At 44.5% G+C, this 27,557-nt stretch overlaps 1 pseudogene; it reads right to left on the bottom strand.

The window, feature by feature from the left end:
* Positions 1-19,254: 19,254 nt before the first annotated feature.
* LOC140212987 (piggyBac transposable element-derived protein 4-like) lies at positions 19,255-20,952 on the bottom strand (annotated as a pseudogene).
* Positions 20,953-27,557: the final 6,605 nt, after the last annotated feature.

Genomic DNA, 27,557 nt, shown 5'->3' on the forward strand with positions numbered 1-27,557 from the left:
AAATTTTCTGATCCCCTATTGCTAACTGTGCTTTTGTACGTCTCCGTCTTTTGTCGTTTCCCTACCTTTCTTCCACCAATCCTCCAATCGCCTCTTACTAATGCAACCGCCTCTTACGCGATTTGGCGGAGGCGAGCGCCATGTGGTAGTCCTTCAAAGAAGCGGCGTCGCTGCTTCGTGGACTCTGAGATGTATACGCGTCGGCATGTGCAAATTGCGGACGCTCCCTCCGATCTATGCTTTATAGAAACGCTGAAAAAGAAGTTTGTTTGAGCTTTCGCGTAACAGAAGTATGTTTTCTCCTATATTATGATTACAATCCTGGAGGTATCATGTGGGCAGGTTGTGTATGAAGCGTAATATACGAATTTTCCACGTATTTTAGCTTCCGAAATTAAATTAATTCAGATTTTCTTGAGTCACATGGGCGGCCTGGATATGTGTGGTTCTAAAACCTTTGCGCGCCTTCGCGTGGCACGCAAACCTTACTGAACTAATTGAATTTGTCTATAATATCTGGAATCGTAAACAATTCTATCACGCGGTAACTGAACAGCAAACAGTAGCATAGTCAACAAGAGTAGACACTCGAGCCGTTTCGCTGCCAGCTATGAAGCTTTGTCGATTTCACTTCACTCTAAAGACAGGTGCACCCTTGGGATGTATATTTGCCACGGAACAATAATCGTCATCTGCCTTGCTTGCATTTCCAATGTTAAAAACTCTGCGCTCGCTACTTTCGCGTTGGGAATGCTCTGTCATGCTGATAACGCGACTGCCGTACCTAACTTGGAAGTACCGGACTCGCTGCGTTGAAGAAAGAAAAAGCGGGAAAGACGGATAACCATTATTGTTCTTTGTCAAATACACACCCCAAAGGGTGCAATTGTTTTGACAATGTAGATAGCAGAGCACACTAAGCAAAAAAAAATCTCAGTGCCCTTCTACATTGTGAAGAAGGATAACCTGCGAAGCTCTGTATGTGGGCCCCTTAATGGCGCACTGCACCTCCGCCACGGGTCGGCCGGCATTGCACTATCTCTGCGATCGGTCCATGCATGGCGAGTTTTTTGTTTAGCACAAAGACAGGAAAATTTCCTTGGACGGTGAGCTATACAGCTTCGCTGTAAAATATGGCTGGGGCTAGCAGCATGGTAGCATCTCGACAGGCGGCATGACCACACGTCCGAAGCCTAATCAGGTCCCGTAGCCGGACTCGCGGATCTGGAAAATACGCCCGAGGTTCGTCTTTAGATTCTTCTGCAAGCGTCTGGCACAACTGCTTCGTCTTCATTTCTTGGTAAAACCACTGAACGTTTTCGATACGTTGTTAAAATCATTTCCATTCGTATTTTGTTATGTCGCTATTACCCGCATAAATGAGTGACGGGGGCCTTGAAGCCTTAATCAGCTGCTGCCCATTCGCACCGCTGTATTTCATTTCGCATTCTTGTTCTTTTATCATGCGCAGCAATGAGTGGTGATGCTAGCGATAACAGGGACGCGGCAGCGTCAGAGCCGTGAGACGCGTTCGAAACAACGACAGTTAGAAAAGAAACCCGTTGGTTAAGAAATGCGGCCTATGAACACATGCCTTTGGTTGCAGAGAGCTTAGATGCGCCATTTTGCCTTGTTGGCTCCTGAAATATTCGCGTACATCAGTTCCATTAGTGCATCGAATTTGCAAATTTCCTTTATTTTTTTTTTATGAAGTCTGTCCTCCTCGACCATGTTCGTGCAGCGATGGTAGGCGAGCTAACGTGGTGCATTACCGATGTGGAAGCACTTATCTTATTATGAAGGGACAACAGCTTGCATTTGCCTGGCAGAAATGCAGATTGTTGCTATGAAATACCCACTATACAAAGAATGAATAAAAGAACAATAATAGCTGAAGAAGTGCCTTGATATCACTGTCTCTCGCTTTTCTACAAGAGAATGACTAACAGTATTCATTGAGTTGAACCTGAGGCAATGCCCACGATCTTTGTGGGGACATGTTCAGGATACCTAGACATGAAGAAATGCCATGAGGATGGCTCAATTCTCAATGTGTTACCGGTATGCGTTGGCTTGCTGTACTATAAATGCGGTATACGAGACTATCGCAAGAAAGTAGAGAGGCTCCTTTACCAAAAGTACACCTTGCCGTATGTTCACTGTTTGTGCGTCTGCATCACCTGCGAACGAAGTCATATACAAATGGTTACCATCGGTATGTCTTTTTTCCACCGCCGATGACGTCACAGTCTGCACACTGCATGGACACTTGGAACGTCCACAGGCCCTATACGAGGCCTCACGACAGTATGCCCGCATAGGACAGACATTCGGCCACAAAGACTGCATATTAGTCACCGATACACTAGAACACTGACTTCTCCTGGAAACACTCATTCATTTCAACCTAAATGATTCACCCTAGTTTCGACTATCCACGTACTCCGAGTCGAACTGTGCCCTTCTGGCTCTGCCACAGCACGTGTTGTACATCGTCGCATCATGGTTTCCACAAGGGCTGCCACGTCAGAACGGGCTGCGCATCGCTTAACACATGAACTGGGGGTCCACGCGCTGGCTCCTACCCGCCGCACTAATCCAAAGTGAAGAACGTATGGCAGAAAGCTGCGCTAGCCTGATTTTATGTAATTAGATGAATTTGCAGCGTTTCGGAAGGAAAAGAAATATTCGGAGCAAAACAGAACAGAACAGGGAGGTCGGTGGTTCCTCAACTGATTTTATCTCAAGAGGCTGCAGAAGAAAGACCTAGAATCATGGAGCATATGCGACAAGCCTCTCATCCCAGGTGCAACCATACAATATCAACAGACACGGACAACAAGGAAAGTCTAGAGGAAATTGCTTATTTTAAATCAAATGCAGCAAATATATATAAATGAAACTGGACGAAAAAGGAAAAGCTTTATCCTTCTTCCATGGAAATCAGTAGAGCACGACAGTGAAACCAGTCTTCACAAAAGCTATTGCGTGTTTGCTTCATGCTCTCCTAGTCCGCTGCAACGAAAGCCGCGCAATTTGCGGGCCGGCGACCGCGTTGCTTCGGCAAAAGTACGAGCATTCTGGTGCGAGTTTCTTCAGCAGCCGGTTGAGTTGCGACGCGCTAAGCATCAGGAATGCGAGTGCCAGAGTTTGCAGCTTGAGCCGCGGACGCGGGAAACCGTTCTGCTTCACGCTGGCGTGTCACTCGCCGGACCACAGCTAATTTGCCTGTCGACGTTGTTGACTCTCTGCACCACTTAGTGCAGAAGTTTTCTTAGTTGGTGACATTACAATCGAAGCGCAGCTCCAAAACTACACTTGAAGCACATGAGCATAACTTGGCACACAAGTTTGCTTAGCGTTCCCCCCATGTTTGCTAAGTGTTGTCCTCGTTGAACTGGTAGCTACGCCAGGGCAAAGGACTAACTTTCCAGCTGCCACTAATACACAGTAATAACGCTTCAAACTGCACGAATTTCTAATTTCCTGCAACGACCGTAATTACGCCAAACATTTTTAATTATTACTACGCGTAATCAATGATACGTGCCTTATTGCCGGCATATATAAACTTGCTGTCAATTGAACTGAAATGAATTGACTTTAATAAAGTGCATGGTTAAAGAGTGGAAGAGAGGAGAAAATTTAGGAAGTAACGCCTGACGGTGTCCTCCCACTTGGGACAACAGTTTTCACAGAATTTCAGGACACTAGAAAACAGCAAAAAAAAAAAAAATGAATATATAAGGCTTTGGACCGCTTGCGAAAGGAGTATTTTCAAAAAGCAGTCTTGATCCAGTAAATGTAAGTTCGCACTGTCAAATTTGCAATAACCTGTTAAATTTGATCTTGCTTGCTCTTGTAGGTATCCTAGGGCACCAGGCTAAATTTTCCGCCAGTGACAAACCAAACTCATAGAGGTAGGGAAAACTTGATTCCGTATATCTAACTGTAAGGCTGCAATTAACCCACACACTTTCAACGTAAGCTACTCATTACCCATAGCGGGCCCCTGTTGCTCGCTAAATAATAACCAGGTGGGTTGTTTAGTTAAGCGGAGACACCGGAGAAAGTAGCTGCAGACCTCGTATGAGGCGTGAAAATATGAAATAAAAAACGAAGGCTTAGTAATTATTTCTAACGCCTATAATTAAACCTAGAACGTCAACATTTCGTCACACATTAAATTTCCTCATTTCCCCCTATTTGTATCAAATCGCGAGCTCGTTTCCTCTGCGGTTATTTTAGGACAGCGCGAAACATTGTGGATAACGGCAGTATCACAATGCGGAAAGCTTGAAGAAGTAACCCTCAACAAACTTCTCAAGATAAACAAGCTGCGTCGTACAGTATGCCGCGGGGACCTGTAAAATCAGCTACACGTCACAATGCACAAAACTAGAGGAAGATGAGCACTAAGTTATAATGTCCAAAGGACATAAGTAACATCAACGCTTTAATGTTTGTTTAGATGTGACGGATGAAACAACCCAATTTTTTTGTATTTCTGCAGGAAAACTTATGCGTCTTATAAAACGTTCCACAAGGGACCAAGAACGAGGCCTTAGGCATTTTCATTTAACCCTTACTTGGCCCCCCCAATTCAAAGTGCGCCTCCGCGTCGCCCTTAAAAAATTGCCCGCAATTTTTTTGAAAGAGCAGACTTTTTCGCTTTAGTTTTGTCAGGAAAGACCGAGAATTGGCATGTAACGTTTTATGAACTCTTGTAATCCCAATGAAATCTTCGCTGTTAAAAAATACGAGCCTGACTTTTTCGCCGGAGTTCCCACCGACACCTCGAATTGCATCTAGGAGCGAACAGCATTGGCAGAACAGAGCAGAACAAGAGTGAGGGTAGCAGCTAAGCGCAGGGCTATGCTATCAGCCTAAGAGCATAAGAATAGCGATGCCTAACAGTTCCGTTTTATCGTGCGTTCGGGAAGATGTCAGATGGCGCTTTGCTGCAAGTGGATCAATCGCTCTTGGGATTTTAGAAGCGAAGCTTTTGGTAGCAAACTCGCCGCGTTTTCGTGACCGTATCTGCTACGTGCCTGTTTTCTAGCCGAACGGACAAACCTAACACAGTGTAGGACCCGTGCTGCGCGCTCTACTGGGTTCCTCCCGGCAGCACCAGCCGGCGCTCGCCTCTGAACACCGTGAATTTCTTTTATTTAGAAAAAAATAGCTAGAACAATCGGTAAAATAGTAACAAGATCTTGATGGGGCTACCCACCACCTATTTCAAAGAGTACGCTCATAGCAACCAACCAATCATTCATTCGCGGCGGCTAAAAGTGCAAACAAAAAGAACCAGAAAGCTCAGCTTCGCACACCGCAGGTAGCGGCTGCGGCATCGCATTAGCCGCTCTAGTAGGCCTGAATGATGCCTTCGGTATCACTTTGTCTGGACATTCAGTAAACACAAACTCCTCTTTCGACTCTTTATGCCCTCACACAAAGCTTCGCTGTCTATATAGATTGAAACTGGTTGTGTCTGCTGCATTTTTAACATCTGCTATTACCTTCTAGGAGGTAACATTTTCGACAGCTGGCTGTGTTAGACGTCGCATAGACAATATTTATAAGAAGTGACCGCGCGCACTTTCCAGCTGACAAAGAAAGAAATTACGCCACGGGTTTGTCGCTACAATTCTCTGTGCGTCTCTCATCGTACTGCGGCGAGAAGCCGCGTTTCGCTGTTTACAAACATAGACCCTGGACAACTTCCGGTTTTTCCCACTGAAGCAGCCCGCTAAGCAAGAAGGCGAGTGGCGGTGATATCGACTAGCTGGAGTGCATTAAATTATAAACTCGTTGTTTTTGAAGACTTTTTTCCGTAACTTAACGACAATTTTACATGTCAATGTTGCCGCAAGATAAACGAAAATATTTATGAATTAGTCCTGAATGGTAATGCGCATGTCTTTTATCTCTAAACTTAAAAACAAACTTTCCGTACGGCGAAATATCATGGAAATACACTTTTATGTTCCTGCGCACTAGACTGATAAGGAACGTGACCGGAAGTTCCTTAGGGTCGCCCTCCCACTTCTGTTGTCGATCAAGCGAAAGCGTCTTAGGTTTTTTCCTAGAGGTATGCGTTCACACTGAACTGTGCGGCACGTCGCATTCGGTGCACCATTTCGCCTTGTTGCCTCATGAAACCTTCGCTTACATCAGTTTCATTAGTGCGTCCAAGTCGTACGCTTTATTCTACTGAGAAAATGTCTCCTCCTCTACTATGTTCATGCAGAGATGGCAGCTAGGAGAGCTAACGTTGTGCGTTACCAAAGTAGAAGCACTCTGGGACTTTGCTAAAGATAGCAACCAGCTTACATTTTTCCGGCAGAAATACTTCTTGTTGCTATGAAATTTTACTTGTACAAAAAGTGAGTAAAAGAGCTCGTATAACTGAGGAAGTGCCTTCAAAAACCTGAATTTCGCTATTCTACAGAGCAAGTTTAATGGTGTGTTTTAAACAGAATCTGAAGCAATCCCCGTGATATAATTCGGGGTGTTCACGATACCTAGCTGTGAACGATTCCCTTAACGTTGGCTCCATTCGCCGTGCAACTGCGACGCACTTTCTCATAGTGTGCTATTGATGTGCGATACGAGACTATCACCAAGAGGTGAACAGGCTCCATTACCTGAAGTAGTTTCAAGAACGCTACTACTACGCTTTTGCGTACGTTCATAATTTTTACAAGAGCAATATCTGGCTAGAAGTAATCTGTCATGAGAATTTCAATTTGGACACAATAAGGACTCTAAAGCGTTCAAACTATTTAGGGCCCTCGTTGTTGACACAGCATACTTTGTTTGATGTTTAAGAATACTGGTGACATTGCCGAAGGAGTGCAACCCCCCCTCCTCCCAGTATAGGTATATTTGTGAAGCTGCTAAAGTCAAAAGGGCTGAGCAATATTAGTACTTGAACATCTTTACCGAGATAAGCTCTAGAAGAATTTAGCATGCCATGAACCACGTATGGCAGCTAGGGAATAATATTTCGAGAAGAGGGTGTAAGTGTGGGAACAATGACTGTCTGAATAAAAAATACGTTGCTCGACGTTTATGGAGATGTTAAAAGAGACCGAGATATTTTCTAAATTCAGGCTAATCAGCAAACCACACTAAGAACTGTCAGAATTACAAAAAGAGGGTGTCAGTGACGATTTTTTCTTAATTTTCAAGCTTTTGGAGCTCTCTTTTTGCAGGGGGTTTTCTCTCACGATGTCTTTTTGAGATACAGATTGATGTCAGTTATGTGCAGCATACAAAACACATAGCAGAACTGCTACAGTAGGTCTATGCAACACTCAATACAGCAAAAGATTTCTTATAGTACACTGCTGTTTAGGTTATCTTTCAGAATAGTGGACACAACGCAAAACTGCGCGACCACACTAGTATGCTGCGGACATCAATTATCCATCTACTTCCCTTCCTCTTCCGATAATGGAGCGTCACCTGGCATTGCAAGAGTTGGCAGAACTCTTGGCTCACATGCTCCCATGATAAATGAATTTCTCTAGTGCTTCCTTCCTGGTAATCTTTCGGCAGCTCTTTAACTTCACTGACTTGCGATACCTTTGTGTATCATCTCTCAGTCGGTTGATGACGCCTGCCATCTCTGGTGAGTACGTTTCCCGCTTTTGGCCTCGCTGCGGCGGTGTGGAACCTGGGAAGACAGAACATCTTCAATGTATCGACATTTGTTTTTGTTTAAATTACGACCTAAATATGAATCCGCTCGTACCGTTACGTGATATTACTCTGTATTTTTTTTACATCCAACAAGTCTCGTTGTATACGGTGCTGTGGTAGCCGGAAATAGCGTTCTTCTAACCTCTCTAATCCGAACTTAACCACGCTGGCTAGACGTCACCACAACGAAAGCATAAAGTTCGTGCACAGCTTAATTAGCTCTCACCACTGTGTTCGCTTGTATAAACCCATTAAGTTTTCTGGTCGTTCCATTGCCAAAAGCAGTTACAGCCTGAAATATTTTACCATGGCAACCCAGAAGTGACATGCCGAAACATACTTTTTTTTCCCTCCACAATTCAACGTCGGAACGCCTCACCCGAAAACGTTCGTTCTTTCCACCTGACCAATTTTTCGTCTGCAATTGACATGTGACGCTATTGCCACTCGTTCTATAGCGCCGGGCTGCAGGATGTAAAAATCAATTAAATCCAACAAATGAATTTCTTTTTTTCCGTGCATTACCATAGAAACCTCAAGCTTAATCTTCCTATTGAATGTGTTTGTCAATGAGCATATTTTGACGCGGATATTCATAAGCGTCCACAGTGGACGAGGGACAGCAGTGTGGATGTTGATTACTATTTTAGGTGATTGTATAATCACATAACTATTAGTTGCGACCACGTCTTTAGTTTATTCGCTCGATATTAACCATGACATTTATGTATTTACTTATTTATTTCTTTGCATACCCTTAAGACCCAAGGTGCTCCAGAAAAAAACACGTGCGTTATGAGAACAACACACTGCGGCTGCCAAGAAGGTAAGTATTGTGCAAGTGCAGATTTATTTTAAAATACCGGTCATTCTTGATGGTAGATGCGGGTAGACGGTTCCATTCGCGTACTGGGGAACAAAATAATGTAAGGAGAACATTGTACGTTATTATGGTACCTCTACTTTGCACAGGCGATTTGTTGTGCCTTACCTGTCGGATGACTCGGAAAGTGAATGACGCTTAAATTATGAGTTACCATAGATTTCACACAATCCAGCGTTAGGGACAGTTTTCTGCGTGAACAACAATATTGATGAAATTATGGATTTATGCTCAACCATTTTGAATATTGTAAATGTAGGGATCACATACAAACCTGGGGTTCTCAGGCTTCTAATAAAAGCAGCGTATTATTTAAAAAAAGAAGGTATTTCAATAGTGAAGTTGCGACTAACACTCCTCTTGAGAAAGAACTATTCAGACGATTGCTTTCACTCTGGGGTAGCTTCTGCACTCTTTGACCAGCCTGGCGAATATAAACTTTCGGGAATACAAAACTAATACCAAAAGAAGGCATGGAATACCAAGCTGTACACCGAATAACCAGTGCAGACGCATATACTTATAGGAGGAACTATGCTTGTACGTGCTAGTGTAAAAAAATCAAGCAACTATTAGAGACAAACGACCAGTTGTAAACATTAGGACAATTCATTGTATCAACAAAAATTTCGTGGTTGGTCTATCCAAAACCCTAGAGTTTGCCAACAAGCTTGCCAATAAAAAAATGGCTGGGGTGTGACTAGCATTTGAAACACGCCGAATAACTGGCGGCCGAAATTCGGAAAGAAGTTGTGGAAAAAGAAAAAGAAAAACAAGCTGCTAAAGTACTTATGTGCTGTAGACACGTGTAAAGGGGCTGTTGCAAGAAAACCGTAGAAAGTGGACGCATAAAAATTAACGAGTACCAAGATGTTGCCTGAACTGCCGAAACCACTAAGTGGCCGACTACAAGAAAAAACAAGTGGTCATGGCAGATTCCGCGGCGATATCGGAAACAAAGGTTTCATTACCCATTTTGCTCCTCCGTTTCTTGTAAAAACGTTGTCGTAGTGTCACTTCAAATAATTCGAGCTAATTTATTTAGAAGACAAAGAATGGCAACCGCACTTTCACATTCGATCCTGGCGAAATATTTGGCTCGTCCCGAATATTCAAAAAAGTAAATAGTTCTTTTTGAATACGAATTGAAATAATACGTATTGTTAGATGTGTATTCAAAACTTTGAATATTCCCGTACCCCTAATTATTAGACATAAAACGATGCATCACATAATATAGTTAGTCGCTGTAAAATACGGGGATGATAACGTTTCGACAAAAGCTCCAACACGTGCAATTCATGGTTCGACAAGCGAATTTCAATGCTGTCGATTTGTTTATAACACGTACATACGGAAAAATGAAGTAAATAAACATGTTAAAAGCAATTTTCGTTAAATTATCAGCCCAGGTTGTAGGTACGATGTAGCAGAGTTGCGTTCTTTAGATCTGGCAAAAGTACCCTCGGCTTTATGCTGTTATTCATGATCACTGTCTATTTTCCATACGCTCTCGCACTAACCTCTTAGGGCAAGTGTGCGTATCACTTTCTCTTTATGAACAATATAGAAAATTTATTTATCAACAACGCCTTTAAACGACGTACTTGGGGCAGCCGGAATTATTGGTTTAAAGGTGACTTCCTAGTAGATGTCGCGCCCCGTCCAGCTGAAGAATAAAAATAAAAACGTTACATAATTATATCTTCGTTATAAAGTCACTTTGTTGTAGCGACATTTGTTGTAGAAGTGCTCGACTCTGTACCACACGGAAGACTGCTGTCCCCTTCAATACCCATACTTTGGTACTTTCTTGAGACTTCTCTGGTACCGCCTTGAATTGGTCGGAGACGTGACGACGCAAAGCGGCCTCCCATAAAGCAATTAGTCTGTGGCGGACTGATTTAGTGGCCTGTGAAAGCCACGAAACACTTTCTGTGATTGGCTGCTGGTTCCATTAGGTATTTGTGTGCCCATTTTCCATATGTTGTAAACGAATCTGCGGAAGAGCTTGAATCTGACGCTTCCGAAATAAAGGGAAGAGTGCTTGTACGTACGTGATTGTACCATTGTCTCATCCAGCGGTGGTGTAAATCAACTCCAGTTATAGGCTACTGTCTCGGTCGATAGATGGAGCCACGCAACCAGAGGTCGGAATTACGCAGGCGACGCGCTCAATCCAAATCCTAACATGGCGAAATTCACGACGTCGATGTGTCAGTATTCCAACTTATATGTCGCATATTGAAGGGCGTTGCTGGGCTCCTAAGGTGTAACCATGAAATGGAAAAGGGTGGTTTTCTCAACTAGCTGATAACGCACGTTGACGTTTCGAGAACGAAAGAACGGAGAGAAAGACGTACGCGCAGGCCGTCAACTGAGGACATTGCTGAAAAATGGACGCAAATAGAAGCACCGAAAAACACGTGGACCCAAAAATTTAAACTTGCAAAGTAACCTTAGAGTCCCAACGTCACTCAGTGCTTCGCATCGAAGTAAATTAAGTCTGCTACATTCAGCGTAACAGGATGGATGGCTTCGCCACGCACGTTTTAATCGATTTGCTAATAAAACAAAATTGAGCAGCAGTTCCACTCTGTGAAGCGCTATCACCGATGCAGTGGTGCGTTTTTCCTAAATCTACGCATATATGTATATATAGGTGTTGTTGTTCTTGAAGCACACAGATAGTGAATACACTCACACTTTACGTGTATTTATAATATTTGAGAAGTTCATTAGATTATTAAGACTAATTGCGTATTTAGGCGGAATGCAACCTGAATATGCCATCTCCCTGCGACGACAAACAACATTGTCTTGTTTCCGTCCAGCTATTAGCCATGTGGGCATTTTGAAATCTTGGTGCATCACTGTTGGGACACCCTGGATGTCTGCATATATATATATTACATGTACATGAGGCGAGATAGCGAAGTAAGTAAGTCCGTTTCTATTATCAGCTTTTGAGAAGTGTCTGTTTTGGGTGAATTGCCAATTCACTGTCGCGCCACCGTTAATACGATATGCTGTGCTACTGCTATTAAACTTCTCTTCCCGTCCCAACAGCACAAAGCAGCCACGCAAACCCCTGGAAAATAGTCAAACAGAGGTTCGCTATGAACACAATAAAATTTAAATCGCAGAGATTAAGTGTAGTTGGTATGGGTAAGATAGCCTGAACGGCCACAATATTCCCGCACAGTTCCCACAGTTGTCACAACGCAACGTTTGATGCTCAAAATCCCGTACACAAATATCGGAGTGCGAGGCTACGCAGAGAAAGGAAACCGAGCGTCATGATTCGTACTCTTTTAGTATAACAATGAAGTGTCCGTTGTCTCCTTTTCAGAGCTTCGCGTGGCTGCTGGCGCCGGATATACTTGTGGATATAAACGAAACCGTTATAAAAGATATGAATACAAATTCCCACGATGTAGTTCACGTAATGCTGGCATGCTGATCACACATGTCGAGCTCAATTCTTAGTAAAAAAAATTACCGTCGCGCTCAAAACGCGCACAAGAATTCTCGGCTCGCAGGCATTTCTAAAAGGCACTGGCTTATTATTGGAATTAGGAGTTACGTTAAGGGGACAATTTTATTTACTTGATTCCCTTTGATGTAGCCCTGAAGTGCCTGACCAGTCATCGATGCGACATCGAGTTCGACATCAGAAAATTTTTATTTGTGTTGGAGAAGCTGAACACATAGGATAATAACTAACGTAATTTCTAATAATAGTAATTATTTGCTACAGTACATAAATTATGACCTTGTGTTGTGTGCCATCTGTGCTTAGGAATAACAGAGTATTAATAGCAGGCAAAATAGTATTGTATTCTTTTTTGTGGATATGTACACTCCAAGGCCAAACTAAAGGTGACCAATGCAATATTCTTCACGGGGTACTCTGGGTATTACAGCATTAAGCACTCTATATGTGCCATTTATAACTAGGCCATTCTTCAGGAATGGACATGGCCTACAACGTACTATTGCTGCATAAAACATGAAGAAATCATACCGGCTCACAGATGCATTCGTAGTACAATGAATTGTTAATACAACAGGTAGTTACTCATCGTCATCATTATTAACATCAACATCAGCGTATGGTAATATCCACGAGAGGACGAAGGCTTCTCACATAGATATCGAATCAGCCCTTTCTTACGAAACCTGATTTAAACATGCGCCTGAAGAATCTAATTTCACCACCAATATAATATTCTGCCATCTTCGGCTGCACTTCCCTTCCCTTGGCACCCATTCTACGCAATGTGCCTGCTTGCCTGACTCCTTTCTTCATCGGTTTTTTTACCACATTTCTCGTGCGCAATTAAGGTAGCTGTGAAATCTTTGTTGGTATTTCCCCAGATGTTCACGTATGACTTCTGCACTCCACGATAACACAATGCCTCCATGACTGCTGGTATGTCTACTGAATGAAATGTCTTTCCATAATACAGGAAATCCATAATATCCATAATACAGGAAATCCATAATATCCATAATACAGGAAATCCATAATATCCATAATACAGGAAATCCATAATATCCATAATACAGGAAATCCATAATATCCATAATACAGGAAATCCATAATATCCATAATACAGGAAATCCATAATATCCATAATATCCATAATACAGGAAATCCATAATATCCATAATACAGGAAATCCATAATATCCATAATACAGGAAATCCATAATATCCATAATACAGGAAATCCATAATATCCATAATACAGGAAATCCATAATATCCATAATACAGGAAATCAAAGTGCACGACAACAGAATGGTGATACTGCTATTAATACGACTTTATTACAGCCGATTGATGCCGACCAATTATATACCATTACAGCCAACAACAAAAACTAAAACAACAAAAAACGTTGGGAGTTCCACACAGATTGGGTATCTTTGATTTTGAGGTCCTTGTAGGTACGCCACGGATGCGTGGATAAAGGGGCCCTGTATCACTTTTAATGGAAATGGAAAAATGTACCTGAAGTGAAGATGGACTACTTCAGAAATATTTTGCCGCAAAAAGTAATTTAATGCGTTCAGCAGAACTGGACTTATTGCCAATCAAACATGGCCTCCGCTTTGTTTCATCGATGAATATGTCAAACAATGAATATGTCACGCATTCGAGCACTCGCCAAAGGAGTTTGTTAAAAACAGTGTTTTGATCCAGTGAGCGCGCGACTCCGCGCTGATTAATTTAGTTAAAACAAGTAGATGGGCTAGTTAGTGTGAATCTTTGATAGAATGTGTCAACGCGACGGAACAAGGACTTAGAAAGAAGCAGACTTACAAAGACAGTGCTGTCTCCATATTTCTGTTTCTTTCTACGTCCTCGTTGAGTCACGCTTACACGTTCTATCATTGCTAACTTAGCTTTTAAGTGAATGTTTACAAGTTGTTAGTTGTTACGGCCGATAAAAGTACTATCTTTACTTCGTACAGCTATCTACTAAGTTGCTACCGCAATGAGTGCTTTGCTCTTCCAGCAGTACTGCGAATTTTTTGTTAAGGAGGCGTTTGAGAGAGTTGTTGAACCATGGCAACAGTGTGTTTGGAGGGTATGTTTCTTTGAGGTACACAGCTGGAAATTAAAGATAACAGTATAGTGCTTGAAAAGTCGCAATTACCCTCAACTGAGCAGTTGTCAAAACCGGCGATGTAAGCAGCTTTAAATAATTCAATTTCTTGCGTGATAGAAAACGTATCAACGTGCTTGTAATCACGAACAACCCTAAAGCTCTTTTTAGTAGAAACATGCGCACACAAAGTGAAATGAATAACGAAGTGATCACTTAAACCAGGGGTGTAAGTAAGTTTGGAAACTAAGTCCGATGTAGAAGCAAAAATGAGGTCAAGGATATTAGCGGTAACTGTATTAGATCCAGTGGGTTCATCAACAAGTTGTGCGAGGTTGAAGTCAAAACAAACATCAAGAAACTTACCGCATTCCGAATAATTTTTTGTAATAGTGGCGGACCAATGTGGCATGAGATGTTTAGAAAGTTGAAATCTGCTAGCAGAAAAAAAAGGCACTGTAGGGTATCGCGTCACAATATTATTTAAGACGCCATGAAATTCACCACAGAAGGAACGGGGTGTAGCTGGGGGTCTGTAACATTCACAAAAATAGCATTCCTACTGTCAATGGTAATACGCACGCCCACAACCTCTAAAGCTGACACGACTGGGACATTTGAGGAACGGAACTCTTCATTAACAGCGATCAAGACACACCCGCCGACACTAATATCGCAGTCATATTCATAAATAGCGCATTTTCTTTTTCACAGTCTCGAATTTCACCGCTTTGAACTTTTGCATAAAGCCAAGTTTCGCATGAAACAATACCCACAGAAAATTACTCAATATGACCTGAGAGTGCCGTTTGCCCGTTGGGCACACTGCGTGCATTGCTAAATCGAAGAGACACATTTTTTTGCTTGGCGGGAAGATAGCTATGCTGTCGAATTGTCAGAAGTGCTTGAAGCCGCTTTGCAATTAGTAGGTAGGCGTGCCTCACGAGTAGAGTCTACTTTATAAACGGTATCAGCGGCTGCACAGTAGATGTAGCGTTTTTTGTTGATGATAAGCTTGTTAAAGCGCAATGAAAAGGGTTGGCCGTATGATTTTTCACATTGAATAACTTTTCTTCGTAACAAGCTTGCTGATTGGCAGAAGTCTTCGCCCACAGAATTATGGCTTTTTTCAACCTAGTTTTCTAAGAAAGAAAGAAATCTTTGGTTTTAAAAGCTGAAAACTTGATAAGCGGTGTGTCTTTAGTGTCTCAATGGAACCAAGCATGCGCGCTCTGTCGATCACACCGTCGGTAACATTCAAGCTTAGATGACGCGGCAGCAGTCTTCGGACGGTGCCACGGTCTCGTTAGCACTGTGAGATATGTCGTAAAATTATAAATTATCTCTTCCGGACCGATATTACCACTCTCAAGCCTTCAGCCTTCAGTTGTAACAGTTTCATGACGAAGGGGGTTAATTTGAGCTGGGCCTGACACATCTTCTACAATACATTTCAAAGTTATTAATCTTTCTCTAAGATCTCATTTTTTTTCGTGTGTGCCACTTGGGTTTCCCTTTAACTCGACGAAAGACTCCATTATTTCCGTATGACGCTTGTCAAATTTAGTTGACAAGGCAACAATGGCATCAAGCAGTTCCTTGTTCAATTGCCTACGGTTAAGCTGAGGAGGAACGCGGATTTGTTCTACGTCACCTCTTAGCATGAGGAGTCTAACAACAAATATACAGTCGTTCAAGGTATGGTATCCCAAACAACACTAGGGCACGAAACCAGCAAGAGAAATCGTCGCTTGAACGGTTACAATGAAGAGCTGGCATTAAATAGCAGAAGGGGATTTTGAGCAACAACATCGTCACTGCTCTCCAGTGCCCTCTATTTAGGAAAAGATGGGTAGGACAATCAGCAAAATAGGAACAAAATATCGGTGGCGCAATGAACCGCCAGCTTCAAAGGGAACGCTCAAGGGATCCATCCATTCATCAATCCGCGGCGGCGCCGGCAGTGCGGGGAAAGCAAAACAAAAAGAAGAGAACCAGAAATTTCGCCTTGCCGTATCACAGGCAGTGGCAGCGACATTTCAATAGCTTCTCTACAAGGCCTGAATGAAGCCTTCCGTGTCACTTTGCGCGCACATTAGATAAATAAAAAATTTGCAGTTCCACTCGAAAGGCGAAGCACCGAATGGGATAGCAAATTAAGCGAATAGCTGTACGAAGTAAGGATAGCAGTTTTATCGGCCGTATAAAGATGTAGACATTCGCTTACTAAATAAATTAACAATGATAGAATGTGTAAGCATGACTCAACGATGACGTAGAAAGAAAAAGGCAGAGACAGCGCTGTCTTTGGGTGTCTGGTTCTTTCTACAACCTTCCTTAGTCGCACTTACACATTCTATTATGGCTTCAAACCAACTAGCCCGTCAACTTGTTTTAACTAAATTAGCACGGCGTAACGCGCTAACAGGTAAACATGAACACATCTCGCTCATTGAGCACGGAAACCAGCTGTCAAAATTCTGGAGTAAGGAATCGAGGCAGCAGCAAGCGAATTGACCTTCATGCATGTCTCGCTTCAGCGCGAAAGAAACGTCGAAGGCACAGCGCGTACGTAGCTACAGGCACTACGCGCACTGTAGAAACATCGCAGATCGCTTTGAAGATGAGGCACGCGGGATGCGCGAACTTTGGCCACGTGGAGTCTACTATGGCGCCCACGATTGGCGATCTCGCGATCTAGCCCGCCCATACGCGCCCCAATGCTGTAGCGGTGGGCGCGAAGAACCCCGGTCCCTCTAGGCTGACCCCTTGCCTCACGCGCGACAGGAGAAGGCACGCATCCGGCCGCATTCCTCGCTCGCTCACGCGAAATTGAATCGCGTTCGCGTGCTCACCCTCACAGACATTGACTCGCAACATACAGCACACGGCACGTGGCGGCGGTTTTATCGCCCTCGGAATTTATACGAAACCTCACGGCGACGCTGACGTGAGGATCTATATAATTTCTATGGTAATAAAACTTGTGTTTTGACTCTTTATTCCCTGACCGACTCCTTCCCAGTCTATATATAGATTCGAACTTGTTGGATCTGTTGCATTACTTGTAAATATCCACTATTCCCCGGTGCAAGGTAACACATGGAGAGACTTGACCGCTTAGGTGTCGTATAGAAAAAAATTCTAATAGGTTACCGCTTGTACCTTCCAGAGGTCAAACAAAGTAATTACGCCACGCGTTCGTCGCCGGAAGTGCCTGTGCGTCTCTCATCGTCCTGGAGCTAGAAGGCGCGTTTCTGCAAGGTCAAAGAGGTGGTGTCGTCCGATTCAACACGTTTTAAAACACTTTCGCTGACTACAAACATAGACCCTGGAAAATTCTGGTTTCGCTCACTGACGTAGCCACCTAAACGTAGGAAACAAGGGCATTGGCGGCGATATCGCGTTGCAGCACTGCGCGAAATATAAGCCCTTAGATTGTCAACACTTTTCTTCTGAGAGTAACGACAGTTCTGCAAGTCAAAGTTCTCGTATGTTATACGTAAAGTATTGTGTACCAGTTTTGAGGCGTAATGCGCGTGTCTTTAGTCTTAAAACGTAGAAAGGTACTTTCTGCACGGTGAAAAAAATTAGAAATGCACATTCCGTTTCAGCGCAGTAGACTGATAAGGCCCGTGTGCGGAATGTTCTTGGGGCCACACTTTCGCTCCTGTTGTTGAGCAAGGAAACCGTCTTAGATTTCTCTGCTAGAAGGACGCGTTCACACTGAACAATGCGGTGGGTCGCTTCTGATGCGCCATTAGGCCTTGTTGGTTCTTGAAACCTTCGCGTACATCAGTTTCATTGGTGCACCCGATTTTCACACTTTGTTCTCCCGATGAAGTCTCTCCTCCTCAACCATGTTCACGCTGGGATGGTAGGTAGGCTAGCTAACGTTGTGCGTCTCTAAATTGGAAGAGCTCTGGGGCTTTGCTATAAAACGGCAACAGCTTCAATTTTTGCCGCCGAAATAATTGTTGTTGCTGTGAGATGCCAGTTATGCAGAGAATAAATAAAAGAACGCTGATAGCTGAATAAGTGCACTGATATACCTGCACCACCATTTTTCTATAGAGAATGACTTGGAGTATTTATTGAGTGTAAGCTGAGGTAAACCCCATGCTAATTGTTGGGTGTTCAGAATGCCTAGCCGTGAAGAATTTTTGCGTAGTTGGCTCCATTCGCACTACACGCGATGGTTTCGCTAGTACTTTCATGAAACGCTGCCACTGCGCCTTCTGTATGCTACTTATGTCTACATGTACAATATGTGTGAACGTAGTGATAGAGACACGGCTACGATTGGTATGTTTTTTCCACACGCTGACGACGCAAGACGGTGCACTTTATGGAGACCTGGAACATGGCCAGGCAGTAAACGGCACTTGCGTCACGAACGCCAATTTCTAACCTGGTGCTGGGTAGGCGAAACTTCGGGAGGAAAAAATACAAAGAAAAAATGAAGCCTGCTTCCATGGCAATGGTTTTGTTGATGCAAGAGGGGGAAACGCCATCCCGCTTTCTCTGCAGGTGCCAACGGAGACCAACACCACCTGCATTTATTTTTTCATATTGTTTTTCCTCTTTCAGATTTAGTTTGCTATGCCCTTCGGCGTCTAGTTTTCTTTTATTACTCACCACATCTGTGCAACGCATTTGTGTGAAAACTTTTCTTTTTCTCTTCAAGATGCGCGCGCCTGCATGCTATGCCACGCTGCAATGTTGTTTCGGCAAAACATAACATGGCCAAAAATGTGGTTTATTCACTGTCTGTATCAGCAACCCAACGCACAGCAAGTCCTTCAATTCATAATGCAATACGTCACTACAAATGGGCGCATTCAGTACTGTGGTGGTACATACGTAAGACAACTTCCTACAGTTCTTCAGACAGAACATTATGCAGAGGCCATGCTTCGTTGCTGAGCAGAACACAACCTAAGCAATTTTGCCGCAACAGTTACTTGCAAACATTACCAAGAGCGGTAGATCTACATACTTCGCATGCCAGTAACAAAAGCTTCCTTTTTAATTCCCAACCAGGGGAAAAAGGGCAGTTTTTACTAGGTAGAAGGAAATATCTTTTGGCGGCTATGCACGAATGCCTTATTTACATTGTTTGGTATCAACATGTAGCTAAGGGAATTTACTATTCAATAACATAAATATTTCATATGTATTTATTACAGAAATTAATGAAAAAATGTTTATAATGTAAAAATTTATACAGTCAGCACATCGCTCTGCTGGAAAAAGGTGCACAGCTTTAAAGATATCAGAGGTAAGGAAATATGAAGATATACATCTTGTAGCCTTATATGTTCTAAAGAAATAACACAAGTTTCAGAAAGTTTTTCGGAAAACTGTTCTTTCCACAAAAAAAAAAAAATGTTAGCGTGGTTGAGTGGCATGCCATTCTCCAAAGCAGTCCCTCGTCGTGATGAAACAGAGATGCACACCGCATGGCTCACAAAAAACTGCCGTCTTCATCTCTACTTTGGTTTTTTCATAGCAGAGCTTGCAGTTACGGCGCTTTTCTTGCACCTGGGGCTTGTGCTCAGACTTCTTTGGAGGAGGTGGAGGGTGACTAGGTCTGTCGTCCAACCCAAAAATCTGGTTTACCAGCTCAATTCGAAATGCAAGCTGGTCAAAGCCAGCCTTTGTGGAGAGCTCCTCTATCTCGGGGTGATGCTCCCTGTGTTCCTGGAAAATGATGAAGCTGTTGACGACAGCAATGTCAATGGAGTGGAAGAACAGTGTCTTCCACCACCTGACACACTTCATCAAGACATTATAGGAAGCAATAAGTTGATCGGATTTGTCAACACCAAGCATGCCCTTGTTATAGTCTTCTATCAAAAGCGGCTTCCTGATGGGGAGCTTTGTCCATTGGTCTCCTCTCTTCACTTTTCGCATTGCAGTGACGTGATTGTTGGCAGTGTGTGTTGTGCTTCTCATGTTTACAGCGCGCTTGTCTTTCCACTGCAAGTACAGCACATCACGGCACCGCAGCCAGCGAATGTCACCTCGAGTAGCTTTTTTCTCCCAAGTGGAGTCTTTCAACTGGGAGGAAAATCCACGACGATCTTTGCCCGTTGTTCCGCAAGAGAGAGTCTTCCTTTCAAGGAGATGTTCAAAGAGGGAGGTGGACGTGTAGAAGTTGTCAAGGTAGACTATGTAGCCTTGATCCAAATATACATCATAAAGGCGGGTTACAGCGTCATAAGCCAGTCCCTTTGAGCTGGGTATTTCTCGCTTCCCGGTGTAAACACCGAATTGAACAGTGTAGCCTGTTCTTGAGTCAGTGGGGACCCATAGCTTATACCCCCACTTGACCCCCTTGTCACGCATATACTGCCGAATTCCCGATCGTCCTTTCGATTTAACCATTCCTTCGTCGACGCACAAATTTTGATATGGCTGGAAAAGGTGACCTGACACGTCGTTCATATGCTGCAGTAAATGTGCGATCCTGTGCAGCTTGCCATCGCGGACAGGGTCAGTCTTCTCCGGGTCCATGACACTAAGAAAACCAAGGAACGAAAAAAATCGGCTCCTGGGCATAATCTTTGGAGGAATGAGGCCCGAAAACGATTCCGAGGTATTCCAGTATAAATGCAGGCGAGGCAGTTCCACAATTCCTATGTATACAGTATTCCAATGCATTGCATTACTTCACCCGGACTGAAATTTCTCCATGAGCCGTCCTTTTCTGCGTAAGTCTGCGTCTCTAAAATATGCATCCACGCATATTTGTTTGTGTTTTCGCAGATAACGTTGATTAGCTCTGCTGTGAAAAACTAGTTGGAAGACATCGATGGCCCGTATGAAGTGCCGTGCATTACTCCGGACCGCGCCGCCAACTTCGGCCCCCGGGTTTCTTCTCGGAAAAAACTGCAAGCGCTTTACGGCTGCTGGCAGGGAATCGTGTCCGTATGACATTGAGACCCTGAAAATACATAATATAGCTGTGAGTACATGCTCCACTGCCCATAACTATATATTAGTAATCGAAATGTGCGCCGCACATAGAACTGACACTCACACGCTGGATGTTCCGGCTTGATTTGATGCATCCTCGGCCTCGGTGCTGAATTCTGATGTGTCCACATCTTCTTCAGGCTCACTACTACTGATTACATCCGCAAAATCAGCTACAGAAGCGCTCGATTGGCGAGAAAGACGACGTCTTTTAGGAGCGTCTGCGCGCGATGACGACGCCATGATTGACGCGCTCGCCGGACAATCCGAAACGTTTTGCGGCGCGCAGAGACGAACCGGAAAGTAAAAACCAACAAAACATTGCGGAAATCGTTTTGTGCTTCCCACTTTCTAACCTAGATGGCGCTAGGCGCTCGCAAGTCGCGCGATGGCGCGAGAATTCGAACTTGAAATGCGTCGATCAAATTGATCGATCTGAATAGGCGCGGTAGCGAAAGAGTTAATTCCACACAACGGGTATACTGGCTGCTCCAAACAACATGCTACACCTAGTCAATTTTCTACAAAGCTCTCCTTGTGATAATGTGCGGATAAATATCTAGCAAATTATTTTGAAAGTGTAGTCTTTTTTTGTATGGGATTTTGTTTTGCCATACAACACGTAAGACCACTAGAGCTTCATTGAGATCTCTAACATTGCAAACAAGGTATCAATACTAGGTTCCTCGGAGGAGATTGCAGATTTTTCTTAACATTTCTAATGCAGTTCGTTTGCCCTATCGTCATCTAGGCACAAATGGCACGGCTCCAAGATAACAACAATCTGCGCTAAGTTTTTGGTTGACAAACTTTATATCCAGGAGAAGCATCTGTCAATCGCCGGTTTGTCAGCAGAGGATAGACAAGGGCAGAATAATGCGCAAAGCTATTATTCAGTGCGTAGCTTCGGGACATGGAGGTATATTCTAAAGGCAACGCAAATCGGCTACATTCAATGCATAAGGGTAATCTCCTCAAGACTATTCTCTTTTGATTGGTTTTAAAGACCTCATTCTAATACGCTGAATATATCTTACGTACTCTCTTTAAAACAGCCTATAGGCCAAGTTACATGCAATCTGTTTGAAGGGTAGGAAAGGTATTATTACAGCTATGTTTCAAGTTTTATCATTGGATGGAGGTCATTCATTTTGAGCATCTATGTGCCGACACAAAAAAAAAAGGGAAGACACTTTGTCGAGACTAAAGTGTGAAACGACGGAAGTCTGACACCATTGCCAATGGCGATTTGTTGCGTCGTAAACACCACGGAGGTACACAACTCGTACACTGTTATGGGAATGTTTGTTTGTTTGTTAAATGCCTGCAACGTCGCTTACGCCTATGTCTATCGTTTCAATGTGTTCTGAGTCCATCATTTCAAAGCTGTCTTCTGGGAGGATATCGGCTTGACACTCTTGGCCGGTGAATTCCATGTGCATTAGTGCGTCCACATCCAAGATGGCTGCTTCGCAGCGCCGAACTGTTGCAGCGCCGTTTGTGGATGAGGAGGAGACCCGTCTTCCATGGCGGTGTCGGAGTGTAGTTAGCCATCCTCATCATCCACTTCGCTCGATTGCCTTGTACTTGCTCGGCTTGCCGCTGCAATATGGCGGTCATGGCGCTTCCGAGCTTCATTTGCCTTGGTACCCGGAAAAGCAGTGAGTCGCTTCAAACGCATTGCCTCTCTTGCGTTGGCCCGTCGCGTCCCTGGACTATGTGGTGTCGGACGCGCCTCGCCGCCCTGATGCATACGACGTATACGCTCAGCCTCTCTTGAGCGCCACTTGCGTTCAGCGGCTGCCTGACATCGCGTGTTGGGAGACACTGGTTTGGCGAGACGAGGCATCCTTCCCAAACGATACCGCAAAGTATACTGCTGCCATCACCGCCGCCACACCCCAGCCAAGCAGACGGTCATCACGCGCGCCTAGCGAAAATGACGTCAGGCCCACAACGACCAATCGGGAGGCCACCTAAAGAGCCTGACGAGTGATGTCAGGCCGCACCGTCGAACACACGGCCACCACGCGTGCGGATGTGATCAGTCATCCCGCGCGGCGCCGAACCACCCCGACCCCCCTCCCCCACTTGACGACAGTGACGTCACGCATGCGAGCCAATCAGGAAGCGCACACCTGCACCTAGCGACAGTCACGTCGTGAAACAGAGGAGACCAATCAGGAGGCCAGAAAGCTGCGACAGTTTCTGCTAACGGCAGATGACCTTGACAATGAGCCATTAAAGGCTTCCGCCTTAATAAGGAGGCGAAAGCGTTTCAACTTTCCTAGAACACTCCTGTCTGGCACAGCATGCTTTCTTTGCTTATAAAGAATATTGATGACCTTGCGGAGAGCTTTGCCTCTCCCAATTTTGCTCTAATAATGTAACACTGAAGTAAACAGTGCTGAGCAACACAGTACTTGCACAAGTTAACTGAAGTAAGGTTAAGATTCTAGCATCCCATGACCAAGAGAGAACAGGATGCATAGAAAGGCAGGCAGGTCAGCCAGAGGCAGTTCCGGTTGGCTACCCTGCATGAAGAAAGGTTGAAGGGGGTAAAAAGAAAAAGAGAGCGGAAGAGGGAGATAGACGGAAATAGAGATGGGCACAAAAAAACCGCGTACACTACAGAGGGGTAGGGGGCGGCGTTCTTAAAGTCTATCGTGAAGCCCCGCAGACAGCAGGAACCTTAATAACGCGACTAAGGCCTTTAGCGTGGATGTTCTGTGGGAGTACTGAACTAAAGCTTTGAGTTCTCATAGTTGACGATTGTCCAACTGGTCCAGTACTCTGCACAGCACTTGTCTCTGGGCACTATATCGCGGGTAAATACAAATAATATGTGCGAGCCTCTCATCGATGTTGCATCGGGTGCACGTGGGGCTGTTGGCCATTCCAATAAGGAAAGCATACGATTTCGTAAATACAACGCCTAGCCACATACGGTACGGCATGGTCTGTTCACGTCGAGGTAACCCAGGCAGTAGATGCATTCGTATGTCCGAAGAGAACGAACGCAAAAGACACACCGTGAAAGCGCTCGAGTCCAACAGAGGGAAGGTACATTAACGGGACATCAGTCGCAGCCCAGCCACAGCGTCTGTTAGCAAAAGCGGATTCAAGCCACGTTGACCACTTTCATGTGCAGATCGGGCGGCTTTGTCGGCGTGGTCATTCCCGCTGATGCTGCAGTGTCCTAGTAGCAATTGAAAGATTATGTTGTGTCCTTTGTCATGGCTGCGATGATACATGAGTGGAATTTCTGAGGCCAGTTCTTCATTGGGTGCGTGGCACATCGGCCTTTGTAAGCACTTAAGGGCTGCCTTGGAGTCACCAAAGACTGTCCATTGTTGCTTGCGGTGGTTCCTGAATAATTAAATCAAGTGCAGCACGGAGTGCCGTAAGTTCAGCACCCGTTGAGGTGGTCACACATGAAGGTTTTATTTTGATTTCTTCAGATTTGTCCGCGATGATGACTGCAGCAGCTGAGCGGTTGAGTTTTACCGAACCATCTGTGTAGACGTGTTGCCGGTATCTGTGTACGTTGTGAATGTGTTGTAAAGTTGATTGTTTGAATGCTTGCAACGGCGCTCCAGCTTTCTTTCTGATTCCTGGAATTGTCAATTGCAATTGCGGCCGGTGCAGACACCACAATGGATCTGATAAACGTGTAGCAGGCGTAAATTCCATGGCAAGTAGGACTCATGCCGTACAACACTTTTGGTAGCCAATGTGGCCTGTTTGCTGGCAAGCAAGCAAGATCGTGTGAGGGAATTCGAGTTAGGTTCCGAATATGTGCTCTCAGGACATCTTTATCTATATGAATTGTCGAAGGAGTGTCTCCGGCAATGGCCACGGTCTCGATCGATGACGTAGTTTTGGGGAGACCGAGACAAGTTGTTAGCGCTTGTGCTTGCACACTCTGAAGTTTGCGGATATTTGTAGTGCAAGTATTTCCTAGTATAGGTAAGCTTTACCGCAGAAAGCCCAAAAACAGTGTTTATATAGTTGCAACATTGATGGTACTGTAGCGCCCATGGTCTTCCCGCCAAGAAATACAAGAAGGCTCACGATGGCGTCCAAGCGCTTTGTCATGTACGAGATGTGAGGGCTCCAAAACAAGGCCCTATCAATGATGACGCCAAGAAAGCGGTGCGTTTCTCTGTATCGTACAGTTTGGCCATTATCCCGCAAAGCATACGGGGCCATCGCTTTGCGAGTAAAGCAACGAGTGCACATTTCTCAGGGGAAAGCTCCAGGCCTTGCCTTCTTAGGTATGTCGACACGGCCGTTGAAGCCTTCCCAAGTCTTGCGCCGACTTGTAGACGTGTCACTGCTGAAGACAATATGAAAATGTCGTTTGCATATACGGAGAGCTGAACGGTTTCCGGTAACGAATCGGCGAGGCGAACGAACGAGCACCATGTTGAGCAGGGTCGGGATGAGTACTACGCCTTGCGGTACACCACGACAGGCATACTTAGACGGCGCTGGTCCGTCTTCAGTCAAAATAAAGAAATATCTTTCATTTCAATAACTGCGTGTCCAGCGAAAGGCGTGTCCACCAATCCCTACAGCTTCTAAAGCGTCCACAATCGCATGATCATGGACATTGTCGTAGGCACCTTTAACATCAAGGTATAAGGCCGCAGCGATTCGCTTCAGATGTTTCTGACGCTGTACGTATGTTACAAGGTCATCAACGCTATCTATGGACGAGCGTCCGTGTCGAAAGCCAACCATTACCTCTCGATAGACGTTCTAAATTTCATGTACCATTCTAAATGTGTAAAGAGCGTCCATATGACGATTTCGGGAGCAATGGGTGTAATAAGAGGAATAGGTGCGCAAGGTGAATCGGTGAACGCCATACACGCAATGCTTGCGCACTAATCTTCGTCTATGTCGACTTTTCGGCGTCCTTGATAGAGGGCTAGCGATATAAATGGCCAGCGCTGTTGAGGAGCTTTTCCGCGGACTGTTTCCAGACAAGTGACAGAGGTTTACGCGGAGCGAGAGACTCAGAAAACGATTTCGAGCGTTGATCTTGCAGCACACCAAAACGACGTAAAATTTTCTTTTGCATACGTCTCGCCTCTATAAAGTCGTAAACCGATTTAGTCTGTCTGTACCGTCGCTCCGCTCGCCAGCGGATTGCACGGAGGCTCTGTATTTCCGCATCAAAGTCTGTGTATTTCTCCAATGGCCGAAATGAACGCATAACATCCTGCATAGCCTTGGCGATCTGAATTTCTAGTGTGTACTAAAAGCCTTCGTGGCATGCACCATGCATAGGTGATTTAAGCACGGGCCAATCTATTGTTTGTTTAAAATCGGACGGAACTTAATTGGTTAGGCCTTCAATCTTCAGGTAGGTAGAGAGTGGCCACCTCCGTGGGTTAATATATGTGCAAACAAAACGACGTGGCCAGTGAGGCATCGCGAGACAAAACCCAAGCCTACACAACTACTGTACGTCCAGCCGCGCAGAAACGTGGAACTGCCATCGGTTAGACAGCAAAGTTCACGGTTACAGGAAAAGGAAACGAGGTTTTTTTCTTTGCAGTTTACCTTGACGCTTCCCCAAAGTGAATGATGTGCGTTAAATCCGGAACAACAATCAAGGACGAGTAGTCGCACCTATAAGGCCACTCAATCTTCGTCTGTCGAAACGACTTGATGGAGAAAGGTAAGAGCCCACTAGAGTAAATGAAAGTTTCCGCTTTTTTACGGCCAAACATACTGATTACTGCCATGTGGCACCACTGCATCAACAATGTAAGTCAGTTCGCATCGTATATAGATGATCACCTTGCTAATATCGTTACAAGTAGATGACACATAAGGTTCATACCTGAGATCCGGACGGGTTTCTGCAGGTTCGGTTCACATATGACAATAATGCGCAATCGATTGTTGAAAATGTAATGGCGAAAATCAGCAATACGAGAATTCAGTCCACGGGCATTCCATTGGATAATAGACGCTTCCTTGATTTGTCTGAAGAACGGCTGACGCGGTTCACCGTCGACCTTTGTTCTGCTGGAGCACTTCATGTCGGATATGCAGGCGAGGCGTTTGCAGAAGACGTATTCAATGCGTCAACAGACGCCGTGTTGCTAGTGTGGGTGAGCGTCTTGGGATCACAGGCTTTTGGAAGTAGCGCCTTTCTTACGACGGTCTGAGTATTTCTAGTAGACGAAAGCCATCTGCAGCGGGCACGATGCCGTCGCTCTTTGGTGGTCTTCTCTGTGCGTTTAGTTGTCTCTCACCATTTATTTTAGGACTTTCAGCACTGTCTTGCGTCTCGGGCAGTCTTTCGACAATGCTTCATGGGGACCAGAGCAATTGCCAAACTTCAAAT

The sequence above is a fragment of the Dermacentor andersoni genome, chromosome 8 (genome assembly GCF_023375885.2).
Source record: "Dermacentor andersoni chromosome 8, qqDerAnde1_hic_scaffold, whole genome shotgun sequence".
NCBI classification, from domain to species: Eukaryota; Metazoa; Arthropoda; class Arachnida; order Ixodida; family Ixodidae; genus Dermacentor; species Dermacentor andersoni.